Source organism: Lissotriton helveticus, chromosome 8 (genome assembly GCF_964261635.1).
Source record: "Lissotriton helveticus chromosome 8, aLisHel1.1, whole genome shotgun sequence".
NCBI lineage: Eukaryota > Metazoa > Chordata > Amphibia > Caudata > Salamandridae > Lissotriton > Lissotriton helveticus.
Genome location: NC_136069.1, coordinates 1,711,973,587 through 1,711,988,831, shown reverse-complemented (window position 1 = coordinate 1,711,988,831; position 15,245 = coordinate 1,711,973,587).

Genomic DNA, 15,245 nt, shown 5'->3' with positions numbered 1-15,245 from the left:
TGACAAAAGCAAAAACAACAGGTGGTGGACAGACTGCAGAACAATGTCATACATTCACTCCAGTACAGAGATCTGGGCCTAAATCCATAGTTTTTTTGCTCACCATGCCATTCCAGTTTGAACCGAGCCATATGCAAATCAGTCTTGACCCTGTGCCCCATGGTAACAGTCCAGCCCGAACTGCCAAGCCAGGTTCTCACTGGCCTGGAAACAAGCATCCTAGGACCGGTTTCGGGCTTTCAGCCCTCATCAGCCTGGATAGCTTGATTCCAGTGGCATGGAGAGCACGGGACTCACGTCTGAGCATACCCGTCCCACTCGGGGTGACAAAAGCAAAAACAACAGGTGGTGGACAGACTGCAGAACAATGTCATACATTCACTCCAGTACAGAGATCTGGGCCTAAATCCATAGTTTTTTTGCTCACCATGCCATTCCAGTTTGAACCGAGCCATATGCAAATCAGTCTTGACCCTGTGCCCCATGGTAACAGTCCAGCCCGAACTGCCAAGGCAGGTCCTCACTGGCCTGGAAACAAGCATCCTAGGACCGATTTTGGGCTTTCAGCCCTCATCAGCCAGGATAGCTTGATTCCAGTGGCATGGAGAGCACAGGATTCACGTCTGAGCATACCCGTCCCACTTGTAGTGACAAATGCAAAAACAACAGTTGATGGACAGACTGCAGAACAATGTCATACATTCACTCCAGTACAGAGATCTGGGCCTAAATCCATAGTTTTTTTGCTCGCCATTCCAGTTTGAACCGAGCCATATGCAAATCAGTCTTGACCCTGTGCCCCATGGTAACAGTCCAGCCCGAACTGCCAAGCCAGGTCCTCACTGGCCTGGAAACAAGCATCCTAGGACCGATTTTGGGCTTTCAGCCCTCATCAGCCAGGATAGCTTGACTCCTGTGGCGTGGAGAGCACGGGACTCACGTCTGAGCATACCCATCCCACTTAAATGGCAAATGCAAAAACAACAGTTGATGGACAGAATGCAGAACAATGTCATACATTCACCCCAGTACAGCCACAGCCACTGGAGTCAAGCTATCCTGGCTTCATCAAAGGCTTTCATTTCGCGGCCGCCCGACTTGTTTATTTCTGTCACAGAATTAAGCTCTTGCTACATCAGGGGGCAATCCCATCACGTCAGTAGTCTTTCCATTCCACCCGCGCTCTAGTTATTATGTCCCTCCCCCTGAACTCGCACGAAAACTTTCTGGTTGCTTCGACCTACGCATATATTTTGTTCCTCACTTGAATGCACTTTGATCTCTTCAGATTACAGCTCTCAATTATCCATGATGGTAGCTGTGGCGGGTAATACTCTCTCACATGTTAAGGCCGTGCCTTTGCTTCACTGAACATCAACGGCTGTTCACTGGCCTGTACTCCGGCCCGCTAACATTAGCTTCTGCGATATGCATTTGTCAGAGATACTAGTCAGTCTCCACCCTGCCCAAAATATAAATGTTAATGGTTTCTCCTTATTTCCTAGAAACCAGAGTACTCCTGGGAGCCATTTCATTTGCAGATTGTGGTATGCAGTCATGCTCGCTCATTGGGCTGTACTATGCTTTGCTTGAATTAAAGTTTACCGCGCATAAAATGAGGCTATTACAATTACCCGGTGGCTGTGAACTGCTGTAACGCATTTGTTGTCGGAATATTGTGGGATGATGTTCATGGACTGTTGGTTAGGCTTCAAGCCGCTAGATAGGGGTGTGTTTTTAAACTTGGATCCCAATGGCCTCTCTCGTTTGTAAGTGGTAGTAGAAAGGATTGCTTGGCACCCGTGTCTCCAAGGCTTGGTGGGGCAACTTGCTTTCCACGGCCATTCTATTACGACAGACTTGTATAGTGCGACCATGGAACTTGTAGAAACATGTTGCTTTTTATTCCATTACGCTGAGAAATAGGGGCGACGTTGTTTAACAATCTGTTGCCTGTTCCATGTCAGTCCCCTCTTTTATTAGTGTGACGCCTCCCTTCTTGTGGATATGAAAACGTTTAGACGGAAAAGGCACCCTTTGATAAGCTTGGTGACGCATCCGTTAGGTGAAAGGGTCGGTCATTTACATTAAGAATGTTGCAGAATGCAGGTGTTCTAAAACATTATCTTTGAGACCCTTGCCATACAAATTCAATAAGTGCGAAGTATACTTCAAATCACGAAGTAGAAAGAAATCCTTATTTGTGCTTGAACCAGCTTTTATTGTTGAACAAAACCCTGGCTATAAGTTCTTATGCTGGAGCTGAGTATGGCCCTACAGATTCGGGGTTCATATCTGCCTTTCTTCACATCCCTGCAGTCATAATGTCCTGCTTGTTATTGCCGGTGTTTTAACGATGTATGTATTGCCCTTTTCCGCCTACTACGTGTAATCAACAGAATAGAGAAAGTAGACGCAAAACGTCTTCTCAAGAAGAGATAATTAAGTCAGAAGGGAAATAGCCCATTTCGTTTTGCTGACGCTACCAGTTCTGTTGCTCAGAAATATAGCAAGTTGTGGTTCGTGTTTTTGACTGGACGGCTACAAGCAATCGCCTCTTGACGGAGCAGGAGGGGCGGTTTTGGACGGTCATTTTTCGTCAGGGAATGCATAGTTGCGGTTTCGAAATGTCGCCCTCATGGTTCTTGGCCTGCTTTCTCTTTCCGTTTTTCCCCTTTGTTAATCTCTTCCTTGTACACGGGTTCGGTGAGTTTGTACTGTATGTAAAGCACTTCTTGGCCCGTGCACCGGAGATGGCACCAGTATAATCCACAATCCTGGCACTTGTTCGATCTCCTGTACACGAGCCGGCGGACTAGTGATTTGCTGCTATCTGTCCGGCAAGCAGTGGTAGCCTTCAGTTCTCTTCTTTCGGTACTTGATTGATTGATTGTGGGTTTCTAAAGCGCTAGAATCGACTCCCGAAGGAGTATCTCTCTGCTGTAGACCGCTGGGGAACCCGCCCTGGCTTTCCCTGTGAGATGGTCCCTACTGGGTATCTCCAAGGTGAAACCAGGCATCCCCGGCGTCTGTGGGGGGCCGTTGTGGAGATGAGGCAAGCTAATGGCCAGAGTTGCCGAGTGTGATCCCTGGTTAGAGTAGGCACCGAGGTGAGAATTATCGAGTCCGCTGACCCTGGTCCAAGACCCTGCCGTGTCGGGAATTGAACCCTGGTCCCGGGCCATTCTCTGCTTCCGGGTCTGCCGCCTCCAACCAGTGAGCCACACCACTCCACTCCACTTGGGATCCCGGTTGATCTTCCAGGCTGTGGACATTCTCTGCTAGTGTATCTGAGCATCAGCGTCTGCCCCGATCAGCTTCCTTCGACTCTTGTGTTACTGAAGCACCCCCTCATTCAGCGCAGGGCATGTCACCAGGGCACCGGGATTCCGTGACCCACAACACTATCATCCGTAGACTTTCAGTGCCCTTTCCATGAGTCACAGGCTTGCAAACACACTGGTCCTATGCGCTGGCTGCCACGCCCTCAGGAGGGCGTGGATTATGAACTGGTGTGTGCGTGTCTCTGTAAACAGCTGATGTTGGAGTGCTAAAGCTATGTCTAGGTGCATAGTTACCAGGCTTACTAAGAAATGTGAATTGTCTTTTTATGTTGTTGCTGCTAGCATAGCCCGTGGTGACCCCGTTTTTAGTACTATTATATTATGATGTTTAAACTATCGTTTTGTGTGTGCTTTTTTTTAACTCCAGGTTTTTGTCCCTAAACGTAGTCCTTTTTTTCGTCAACCGGTGCTGTTACCATACACTTGTGGTAGAATGCTTTTGGTGTCCTGAAGTCCTTAGCTGTGATGCCTGTCCCAGGATACAGCCACCTGTTTAGGATTATAGGGGCACAACATTGTCTAGTTTTGTTTGAGTGGCGTGATTTACATTTTGAAAATGGAGCGCACTACTTGTAGGGCCTGGTGATGTGGCTCGTGACTCTATGCAGGTTGGCTGCGGAGTCAAAGCACGCTTGCTGCCTCTTTTCAAACTGCTGTAAGGTCTGCATTTGATTAAGAAAAGTGGAGGCAACTTCATCGTGCCTTTGACCGTTTGTGCTATTTCACCGCGAGGAACCCGTAACTCCACGTCACCGCTCAACTCCACATCACCGCTCAACTCCACGTCACCGCTCAACTCCACATCACCGCTCAACTCCACATCACCGCTGAACTCCACGTCACTGCTCAACTCCACGTCACCGCTCAACTCCACATCACCGCTCAACTCCACATCACCGCTCAACTCCACGTCACCGCTCAACTCCACATCACCGCTCAACTCCACGTCACCGCTGAACTCCACGTCACTGCTCAACTCCACGTCACCGCTCAACTCCACATCACCGCTCGACTCCACGTCACCGCTCAACTCCACGTCACTGCTCAACTCCACGTCACCGCTCAACTCCACATCACCGCTCGACTCCACGTCACCGCTCGACTCCACGTCACCGCTCAACTCTACGTCACCGCTCAACTCTACGTCACCGCTCAACTCCACATCACAACTCCACATCACCGCTCAACTCCACATCACCGCTCAACTCCACATCACCGCTCAACTCCACATCACCGCTCAACTCCACATCACCGCTCAACTCCACATCACCGCTCAACTCCACGTCACCGCTCAACTCCACATCACCGCTCAACTCCACGTCACCGCTCAACTCCACATCACCGCTCAACTCCACATCACCGCTCAACTCCACATCACCGCTCAACTCCACATCACCGCTCAACTCCACATCACCGCTCAACTCCACACCACCGCTCAACTCCACACCACCGCTCAACTCCACACCACCGCTCAACTCCACATCACAACTCCACATCACCGCTCAACTCTACGTCACCGCTCAACTCCACGTCACCGCTCAACTCCACGTCACCGCTCAACTCCACACCACCGCTCAACTCCACACCACCGCTCAACTCCACATCACCACTCAACTCCACACCACCGCTCAACTCCACACCACCGCTCAACTCCACGTCACCGCTCAACTCTACGTCACCGCTCAACTCTACGTCACCGCTCAACTCCACATCACAACTCCACATCACCGCTCGACTCCACATCACCGCTCAACTCCACATCACCGCTCAACTCCACATCACCGCTCAACTCCACATCACCGCTCAACTCCACACCACCGCTCAACTCCACACCACCGCTCAACTCCACATCACAACTCCACATCACCGCTCAACTCCACGTCACCGCTCAACTCCACGTCACCGCTCAACTCCACGTCACCGCTCAACTCCACACCACCGCTCAACTCCACACCACCGCTCAACTCCACATCACCACTCAACTCCACACCACCGCTCAACTCCACACCACCGCTCAACTCCACATCACCGCTCAACTCTACGTCACCGCTCAACTCTACGTCACCGCTCAACTCCACATCACCGCTCAACTCCACATCACCGCTCAACTCCACGTCACCGCTCAACTCCACATCACCGCTCAACTCCACGTCACCGCTGAACTCCACGTCACTGCTCAACTCCACGTCACCGCTCAACTCCACATCACCGCTCGACTCCACGTCACCGCTCAACTCCACGTCACTGCTCAACTCCACGTCACCGCTCAACTCCACATCACCGCTCGACTCCACGTCACCGCTCGACTCCACGTCACCGCTCAACTCTATGTCACCGCTCAACTCTACGTCACCGCTCAACTCCACATCACAACTCCACATCACCGCTCAACTCCACATCACCGCTCAACTCCACATCACCGCTCAACTCCACATCACCGCTCAACTCCACATCACCGCTCAACTCCACATCACCGCTCAACTCCACATCACCGCTCAACTCCACGTCACCGCTCAACTCCACATCACCGCTCAACTCCACGTCACCGCTCAACTCCACATCACCGCTCAACTCCACATCACCGCTCAACTCCACATCACCGCTCAACTCCACATCACCGCTCAACTCCACATCACCGCTCAACTCCACACCACCGCTCAACTCCACACCACCGCTCAACTCCACACCACCGCTCAACTCCACATCACAACTCCACATCACCGCTCAACTCTACGTCACCGCTCAACTCCACGTCACCGCTCAACTCCACGTCACCGCTCAACTCCACACCACCGCTCAACTCCACACCACCGCTCAACTCCACATCACCACTCAACTCCACACCACCGCTCAACTCCACACCACCGCTCAACTCCACATCACCGCTCAACTCTACGTCACCGCTCAACTCTACGTCACCGCTCAACTCCACATCACAACTCCACATCACCGCTCGACTCCACATCACCGCTCAACTCCACATCACCGCTCAACTCCACATCACCGCTCAACTCCACACCACCGCTCAACTCCACACCACCGCTCAACTCCACATCACAACTCCACATCACCGCTCAACTCCACGTCACCGCTCAACTCCACGTCACCGCTCAACTCCACGTCACCGCTCAACTCCACACCACCGCTCAACTCCACACCACCGCTCAACTCCACATCACCACTCAACTCCACACCACCGCTCAACTCCACACCACCGCTCAACTCCACATCACCGCTCAACTCTACGTCACCGCTCAACTCTACGTCACCGCTCAACTCCACATCACAACTCCACATCACCGCTCGACTCCACATCACCGCTCAACTTCACATCACCGCTCAACTCCACATCACCGCTCAACTCCACATCACCGCTCAACTCCACATCACCGCTCAACTCCACATCACCGCTCAACTCCACATCACCGCTCAACTCCACATCACCGCTCAACTCCACATCACCGCTCAACTCCACGTCACCGCTCAACTCCACATCACCGCTCAACTCCACGTCACCGCTCAACTCCACATCACCGCTCAACTCCACATCACCGCTCAACTCCACATCACCGCTCAACTCCACATCACCACTCAACTCCACACCACCGCTCAACTCCACACCACCGCTCAACTGCACACCACCGCTCAACTCCACACCACCGCTCAACTCCACATCACAACTCCACGTCACCGCTCAACTCCACGTCACCGCTCAACTCCACGTCACCGCTCAACTCCACGTCACCGCTCAACTCCACACCACCGCTCAACTCCACACCACCGCTCAACTCCACATCACCGCTCAACTCCACACCACCGCTCAACTCCACACCACCGCTCAACTCCACATCACCGCTCAACTCTACGTCACCGCTCAACTCTACGTCACCGCTCAACTCCACATCACCGCTCAACTCCACACCACCGCTCAACTCCACATCACCGCTCAACTCCACATCACAACTCCACATCACCGCTCGACTCCACATCACCGCTCAACTCCACATCACCGCTCAACTCCACATCACCGCTCAACTCCACACCACCGCTCAACTCCACATCACCGCTCAACTCCACATCACCGCTCAACTCCACGTCACCCCACTCCATCCATCCATCCCCCCACTCCATCCATCCGTCCATCCCCCCACTCCATCCATCTGTCCCCCCACTCCATCCATCCATCCCACTCCATCCATCCATCCCACTCCATCCACTCCATCCATCCATCCACTCCATCCATCCATCCACCCCACTCCATCCATCCATCCACCCCACTCCATCCATCCATCCATCCATCCCCCCACTCCATCCACCCCCCCACTCCACCCATCCATCCACTCCATCCATCCGTCCATCCCCCCACTCCATCCACCCATCCATCCCCCACTCCATCCATCCGTCCATCCCCCCACTCCATCCATCCATCCCACTCCATCCATCCACCCCACTCCATCCATCCATCCCCCCACTCCATCCATCCATCCCACTCCATCCATCCATCCCACTCCATCCATCCATCCATCCACTCCATCCATCCATCCACCCCACTCCATCCATCCATCCACCCCACTCCATCCATCCATCCATCATCTCCATCCCACTCCATCCATCCATCCCCCCACTCCATCCATCCATCCCCTCACTACATCCATCCATCCCACTCCATCCATCCACCCCCCCACTCCATCCATCCACCCCCCCACTCCATCCATCCATCCCACTCCATCCATCCATCCCACTCCATCCATCCATCCATCCACTCCATCCATCCATCCATCCACTCCATCCATCCACTCCATCCATCCATCCACCCCACTCCATCCATCCATCCATCATCTCCATCCCACTCCATCCATCCATCCCCCCACTCCATCCATCCATCCCCTCACTCCATCCATCCATCCCACTCCATCCACCCATCCCCCCACTCCATCCATCCATCCATCCACCCCACTCCATCCGTCCATCCCCCCACTCCATCCATCCATCCCACTCCATCCATCCATCCTACTCCATCCATCCATCCCACTCCATCCATCCATCCCACTCCATCCATCCATCCATCCACTCCATCCATCCATCCATCCACTCCATCCATCCATCCACCCCACTCCATCCATCCATCCACCCCACTCCATCCATCCATCCATCATCTCCATCCCACTCCATCCATCCATCCCCCCACTCCATCCATCCATCCCCTCACTCCATCCATCCATCCCACTCCATCCATCCACCCCCCCACTCCATCCATCCACCCCCCCACTCCATCCATCCATCCCACTCCATCCATCCATCCCACTCCATCCATCCATCCATCCACTCCATCCATCCATCCATCCACTCCATCCATCCACTCCATCCATCCATCCACCCCACTCCATCCATCCATCCACCCCACTCCATCCATCCATCCATCCATCATCTCCATCCCACTCCATCCATCCATCCCCCCACTCCATCCATCCATCCCCTCACTCCATCCATCCATCCCACTCCATCCACCCATCCCCCCACTCCATCCATCCATCCACCCCCCACTCCATCCATCCATCCCACTCCATCCATCCATCCCACTCCATCCATCCATCCATCCACTCCATCCATCCATCCATCCATCCACTCCATCCATCCACTCCATCCATCCATCCACCCCACTCCATCCATCCATCCACCCCACTCCATCCATCCATCCATCATCTCCATCCCACTCCATCCATCCATCCCCCCACTCCATCCATCCATCCCCTCACTCCATCCATCCATCCCACTCCATCCACCCATCCCCCCACTCCATCCATCCATCCATCCACCCCACTCCATCCATCTGTCCCCCCACTCCATCCATCCATCCCCCCACTCCATCCATCCATCCCCCCACTCCCTCCATCCATCCCAGCACTCCATCCATCCATCCCCCCACTCCATCCACCCATCCCCTCACTCCCTCCATCCATCCATCCCCCCACTCCCTCCATCCATCCCAGCACTCCATCCATCCATCCCCCCACTCCATCCACCCATCCATCCCACTCCATCCATCCATCCATCATCTCCATCCATCCATCCATCATCTCCATCCCACTCCATCCATCCATCCCCCCACTCCATCCACCCATCCATCCCACTCCATCCATCCTTCCCCCCACTCCATCCATCCGTCCATCCCCCCACTCCATCCACCCATCCATCCCACTCCATCCATCCATCCATCCCCGCACTCCATCCATCCATCCATCCCCCCACTCCATCCATCCGTCCATCCCCCCACTCCATCCATCCGTCCATCCCCCCACTCCATCCATCCGTCCATCCCCCCACTCCATCCACCCATCCATCCCACTCCATCCATCCCCGCACTCCATCCATCCATCCCCCCACTCCATCCATCCATCCCCCCACTCCATCCATCCCCCACTCCATCCATCCATCCCCCCACTCCATCCATCCATCCATCCATCCCCCCACTCCATCCATCTATCCCACTCCATCCATCTATCCCACTCCATCCATCTATCCCCCCACTCCATCCATCCCCCCACTCCATCCATCTATCCCACTCCATCCATCCATCCCCCCACTCCATCCATCTATCCCCCCACTCCATCCATCCCCCACTCCATCCATCTATCCCACTCCATCCATCTATCCATCCCCCCACTCCATCCATCTATCCCACTCCATCCATCCATCCCCCCACTCCATCCATCTATCCCCCCACTCCATCCATCCCCCCACTCCATCCATCTATCCCACTCCATCCATCTATCCATCCCCCCACTCCATCCATCTATCCACCCCCCCCACTCCATCCATCTATCCCACTCCATCCATCCATCCCACTCCATCCATCTATCCCACTCCATCCATCCATCCCCCCACTCCATCCATCCATCCATCCATCCCCCCACTCCATCCATCTATCCCACTCCATCCATCCATCCCCCCACTTCATCCATCCATCCATCCATCCCCCCACTCCATCCATCTATCCCACTCCATCCATCCATCCCCCCACTCCATCCATCTATCCCACTCCATCCATCTATCCATCCCCCCACTCCATCCATCCCCCCACTCCATCCATCCCCCCACTCCATCCATCTATCCCACTCCATCCATCCATCCCCCCACTCCATCCATCCATCCCACTCCATCCATCCATCCCCGCACTCCATCCATCCCCCACTCCATCCATCCATCCCCCCACTCCATCCATCCATCCCAGCACTCCATCCATCCATCCCAGCACTCCATCCATCCATCCCCCCACTCCATCCACCCATCCATCCCCACTCCATCCATCCATCCCCCCACTCCATCCATCCATCCCAGCACTCCATCCATCCATCCCCCCACTCCATCCACCCATCCATCCCCACTCCATCCATCCATCCCAGCACTCCATCCATCCATCCCCCCACTCCATCCACCCATCCATCCCCACTCCATCCATCCATCCCCCCACTCCATCCATCCATCCCCCCACTCCATCCATCCCACTCCATCCATCCCCCCACTCCATCCATCCATCCATCCCCCCACTCCATCCATCTATCCATTTACCCGACTCCATCCATCCCTCCCCGGCCCACACTCTATCCTTTGCCCTCTTGCCCTGCCTCTATCTCTCACCCTGCATCTATCTATCACCCTCACTCTACCGCCCTCACACCCTCACTCTACCCAGTTCTCAGCAAAAATGCAATGTATCAATGTTTAAAGATTTATTACAAAATTCCCCCAAAAATTAATATTACACTTTTATTCTTGATTTTAAAAAAATATAAAATACGCAACACATAATCTTCTCACAATTTTTTTTTAATGTAGTGCCATTATACATTACAAAAATTATTATGTAATTATTAATTACTTATAAAATGTATAAGCCATTAAGATTTGTCATATTAATACATGTAAGTCAGGGGAATACTAAACATGTAGCTTTAATAATGCTATAGGTGTCACATTTGCAAATTCTATAAATATTGGCATTTACAATAACAACATTAATACATTTGCTATTATAAAAACATAAACATAACTTAAAAAATGATGACATTTACAAGACCAATAGCTCCAACTTTTCTAATGCGAGACCTATTGCATTTCCAATGCTTGTTTTAATTCTAAATAAATGGCATTGTTATTTACATTGACAGCTCCCAAAGCCCACACAGCCCTCACAGCCCTCACAGCCCACACAGCTCTCACAGCCCACACAGCTCTCACAGCCCACACAGCTCTCACAGCCCACACAGCTCACATCCCACACAGTTCACAGCTCTCACAGCCCACACAGCTCTCACAGTTCTCACAGCCCTCACAGCCCTCACAGCCCTCACAGCCCACACAGCTCCCACAGCCCACACAGCTCTCACAGCCCACACAGCCCTCACAGCCCTCACAGCCCTCACAGCTCCCACAGCTCACACAGCTCTCACAGCCCACACAGCCCACACAGCTCTCACAGCTCACAGCCCACACAGCTCTCACAGCCCACACAGCTCTCACAGCCCACACAGCTCTCACAGCCCACACAGCTCTCACAGCCCACACAGCCCACACAGCCCTCACAGCCCACACAGCTCTCACAGCCCACACAGCTCTCACAGCTCTCACAGCCCACACAGCTCACACAGCTCTCACAGCCCACACAGCCCACACAGCTCTCACAGCTCACAGCCCCCACAGCTCTCACAGCCCACACAGCTCTCACAGCCCACACAGCCCACACAGCCCTCACAGCCCACACAGCTCTCACAGCCCACACAGCTCTCACAGCTCTCACAGCCCACACAGCCCTCACAGCCCTCACAGCTCACACAGCCCACACACCCCTTACACCCCTCACAGCCCACACAGCTCTCACAGCTCTCACAGCCCACACAGCCCTCACAGCCCACACAGCTCTCACAGCCCACACAGCTCTCACAGCCCACACACCCCTTACACCCCTCACAGCCCACACAGCTCTCACAGCCCTCACAGCCCTCACAGCTCTCACAGCCCACACACCCCTTACACCCCTCACAGCCCACACAGCTCTCACAGCTCTCACAGCCCACACAGCCCTCACAGCCCTCACAGCCCTCACAGCCCTCACAGCCCTCAAAGCCCTCAAAGCCCTAACAGCCCTCACAGCCCACACAGCCCACACAGCTCTCACAGCTCTCACAGCTCTCACAGCCCACGCAGCTCTCACAGCCCACGCAGCTCTCACAGCCCACACAGCTCTCACAGCCCACTCAGCTCTGGCAAAGATAATAGCAGCAAACAAGCACTGACAAAGACAAGAACGGCAGCAAACAAGCACTGGCAAAGACAAGAAAGGCAGCAAAGAAACACTGGCAAAGGCAATACCAGCAGCGAACAAACACTGGCAAAGATAATACAATCGGGGGGCAGGGGCATGAAAAACGGCACAATCAGGGGACAGAAGGCACAACAAACTGCACAATCAGGGGGCAGAAGGCAAGAAAAAAATGGCACAATCAGTGGGCAGAAGTCAACAAATACGGCACTTACGGCACAATCAGGGTAGCCCACACAGCTCTCACAGCCCACACAGCCCACACTGCTCTTACAGCCCACACAGCCCTCCCGGCCCACAGAGCTCTCACAGCCCACACGGCCCACACAGCCCTCCCGGCCCACACAGCCCTCACGGCCCACACAGCTCTCACGGCCCACACAGCTCTCACGGCCCACACAGCTCTGGCAAAAATAATACCAGCAGTGAACAAGCACTGGCAAAGACAATAACGGAAGCAAACAAACACTGGCAAAGACAATAATGGCAGGAAAGAAACACTGGCAAAGGCAATACCCGCAGCGAACAAACACTGGCAAAGATAATACAATCAGGGGGGCAGGGGCACAAAAAACGGCACAATCAGGGGACAGAAGGCCCGACAAACGGCACAATCAGGGGGCAGAAGGCAAGAAAAAATGGCACAATTAGTGGGCAGAAGGCAACAAATACGGCAGAATCGGGGCAGGAGGCAAGACATACGGTACAATCAGGGTGCAGAAGGCAACAAAAGCGGCACAATCAAGGGGCAGAAAAAATGGCAGCCGCAAAGCTCCGAGCATTTTCGGTTACGGGGGCGTGTTTTGGCGTTCTGAGTGACGGATGACGTTGTAGTGTAGCTCCTATTTTCCCAATAGGCTCTGCGCATTGGAATAGTACCTACAGCAGTAAAGGCCTAGGCCAGACGTTAACTAGGTCTACTACTGTCGATACTAGACTTAATTTTTGGGTTTGCCAGCTAAGCTCAGAGTTCGCTAGAAACTTTCTCGAATGTTCAAGAGAGAATTACCTCCCCTGATTAGACAAGAAGGGATTTAGTTTCTGACAACCATAGAACATGACAACTTTGCTCTCCCCTAATCAAGAGTCAATCTCAAGAGTCGTGTGAGCACAAGGCAATTATTTTACTCAGTCAGTACGTGCATTCTTAGTCTCATCAGAATGTAGAGAAAAGGAAGAGACGGGCGTGTTCAATAAAAAGGTGTTATTTATTGATCAGTCTCTTTTCTCGTACAAGAGAAATGGATCGATATTATTGCAATACTTATAGTTAAGTAAAGTGCATACATTAAAAGCAATAGTATAAAATAATACTGTAAAAACATTGATATGGTTTCTGAGCCATATGATGTTTTAAAATGATTAAAATATATTTACATACACATATACATTTGACTAAACGTACTCAACTGGTGTTTCTAAATACACCTACCCCGTGTACCTGACCTAAGTCTAATGCGTGGGCGGGAATAGAAAGTTACAGTTTAAGTTAAGTTTGTTTTTGCCAAGTGAATAACTAAAGAATTCTCTAGGAGGGGTTATTCAGTTCTGTACCTGGAATTTAGGATGGATGAGGAATGGTATCTCTTTCTCTGCTCTCGATATTCCAGGCTGCCTGCGAGGGCTACCCGGAAGCGCCGGTGCTGGGTCTCTCGGCTTGAGATAGCAGCGCGTCTCTCAGCGCGTCAGGAAGGCGGGGCTGTTGCCTGCGGGGTCTGCTTCTGCTCTCGGCTTCGGCAAGTATGGCTGCTCCGTCTTGTCACCACGCGTGTGTTTGCATAGGGCAAGGTCGGCAATATTTATACCTTAAAGGTGCCGGGATTGACGTAAGGATGGACATAGGTACGTCAATAAAGATGTCATACGACTTGCTCGTTAGCACATTCTTTTGCAAAAGTTCTCTGTGAAATCAAAACAATGGCCGCACGGATTGTCCAGGTTGTCATAGGTTTGATTTGTTATGAGAACGTCGTATGCCTTATCAGGGGCTGGAGGAATGTCGCTTGTCTAATTAGATCTCAAGCGTTATGACCTAATCAGATAACACGTTCCTGTGCCGTAGTGTGACTGCGTCAGATAACGGTATCTGCATCATGGGGGATTTCTTGCCTCATGGGCTGACTGTTAGTTAACTAGCTAGTTAGTTTAACCAGAATAGGGTCAGGAATAGGGGGATCGATTCAGAACCTATAGAAATACACGACACCCACTCCACGCTAACTATGGTCATATCTACTAATCTATGCATAGTATAACATAGTACAACATACTATAGAGTATAGTGTATACCTTACCACCCCAAAATACATAAATGCATTTCGAAATTTTCAAATATACTGAAAAATTGCAGTCATATATATTGTATGCACTTAAGCTATGAATTAAATGCAAAAGTAAACACGCATTTTATGCATTATTGCTTGTTGGTATATGAGAAATACACATGAAATGGCTCTTAATATGGCTATACAGAAAGAAAAGTCGAAACCATTTCATCACATAATATATTTTGTGAACATACCAGCGGGCAGCTAAAGTCTATAAAGTATCTAAAAATAGAAATCTTAGTTCTCTAGGAATAG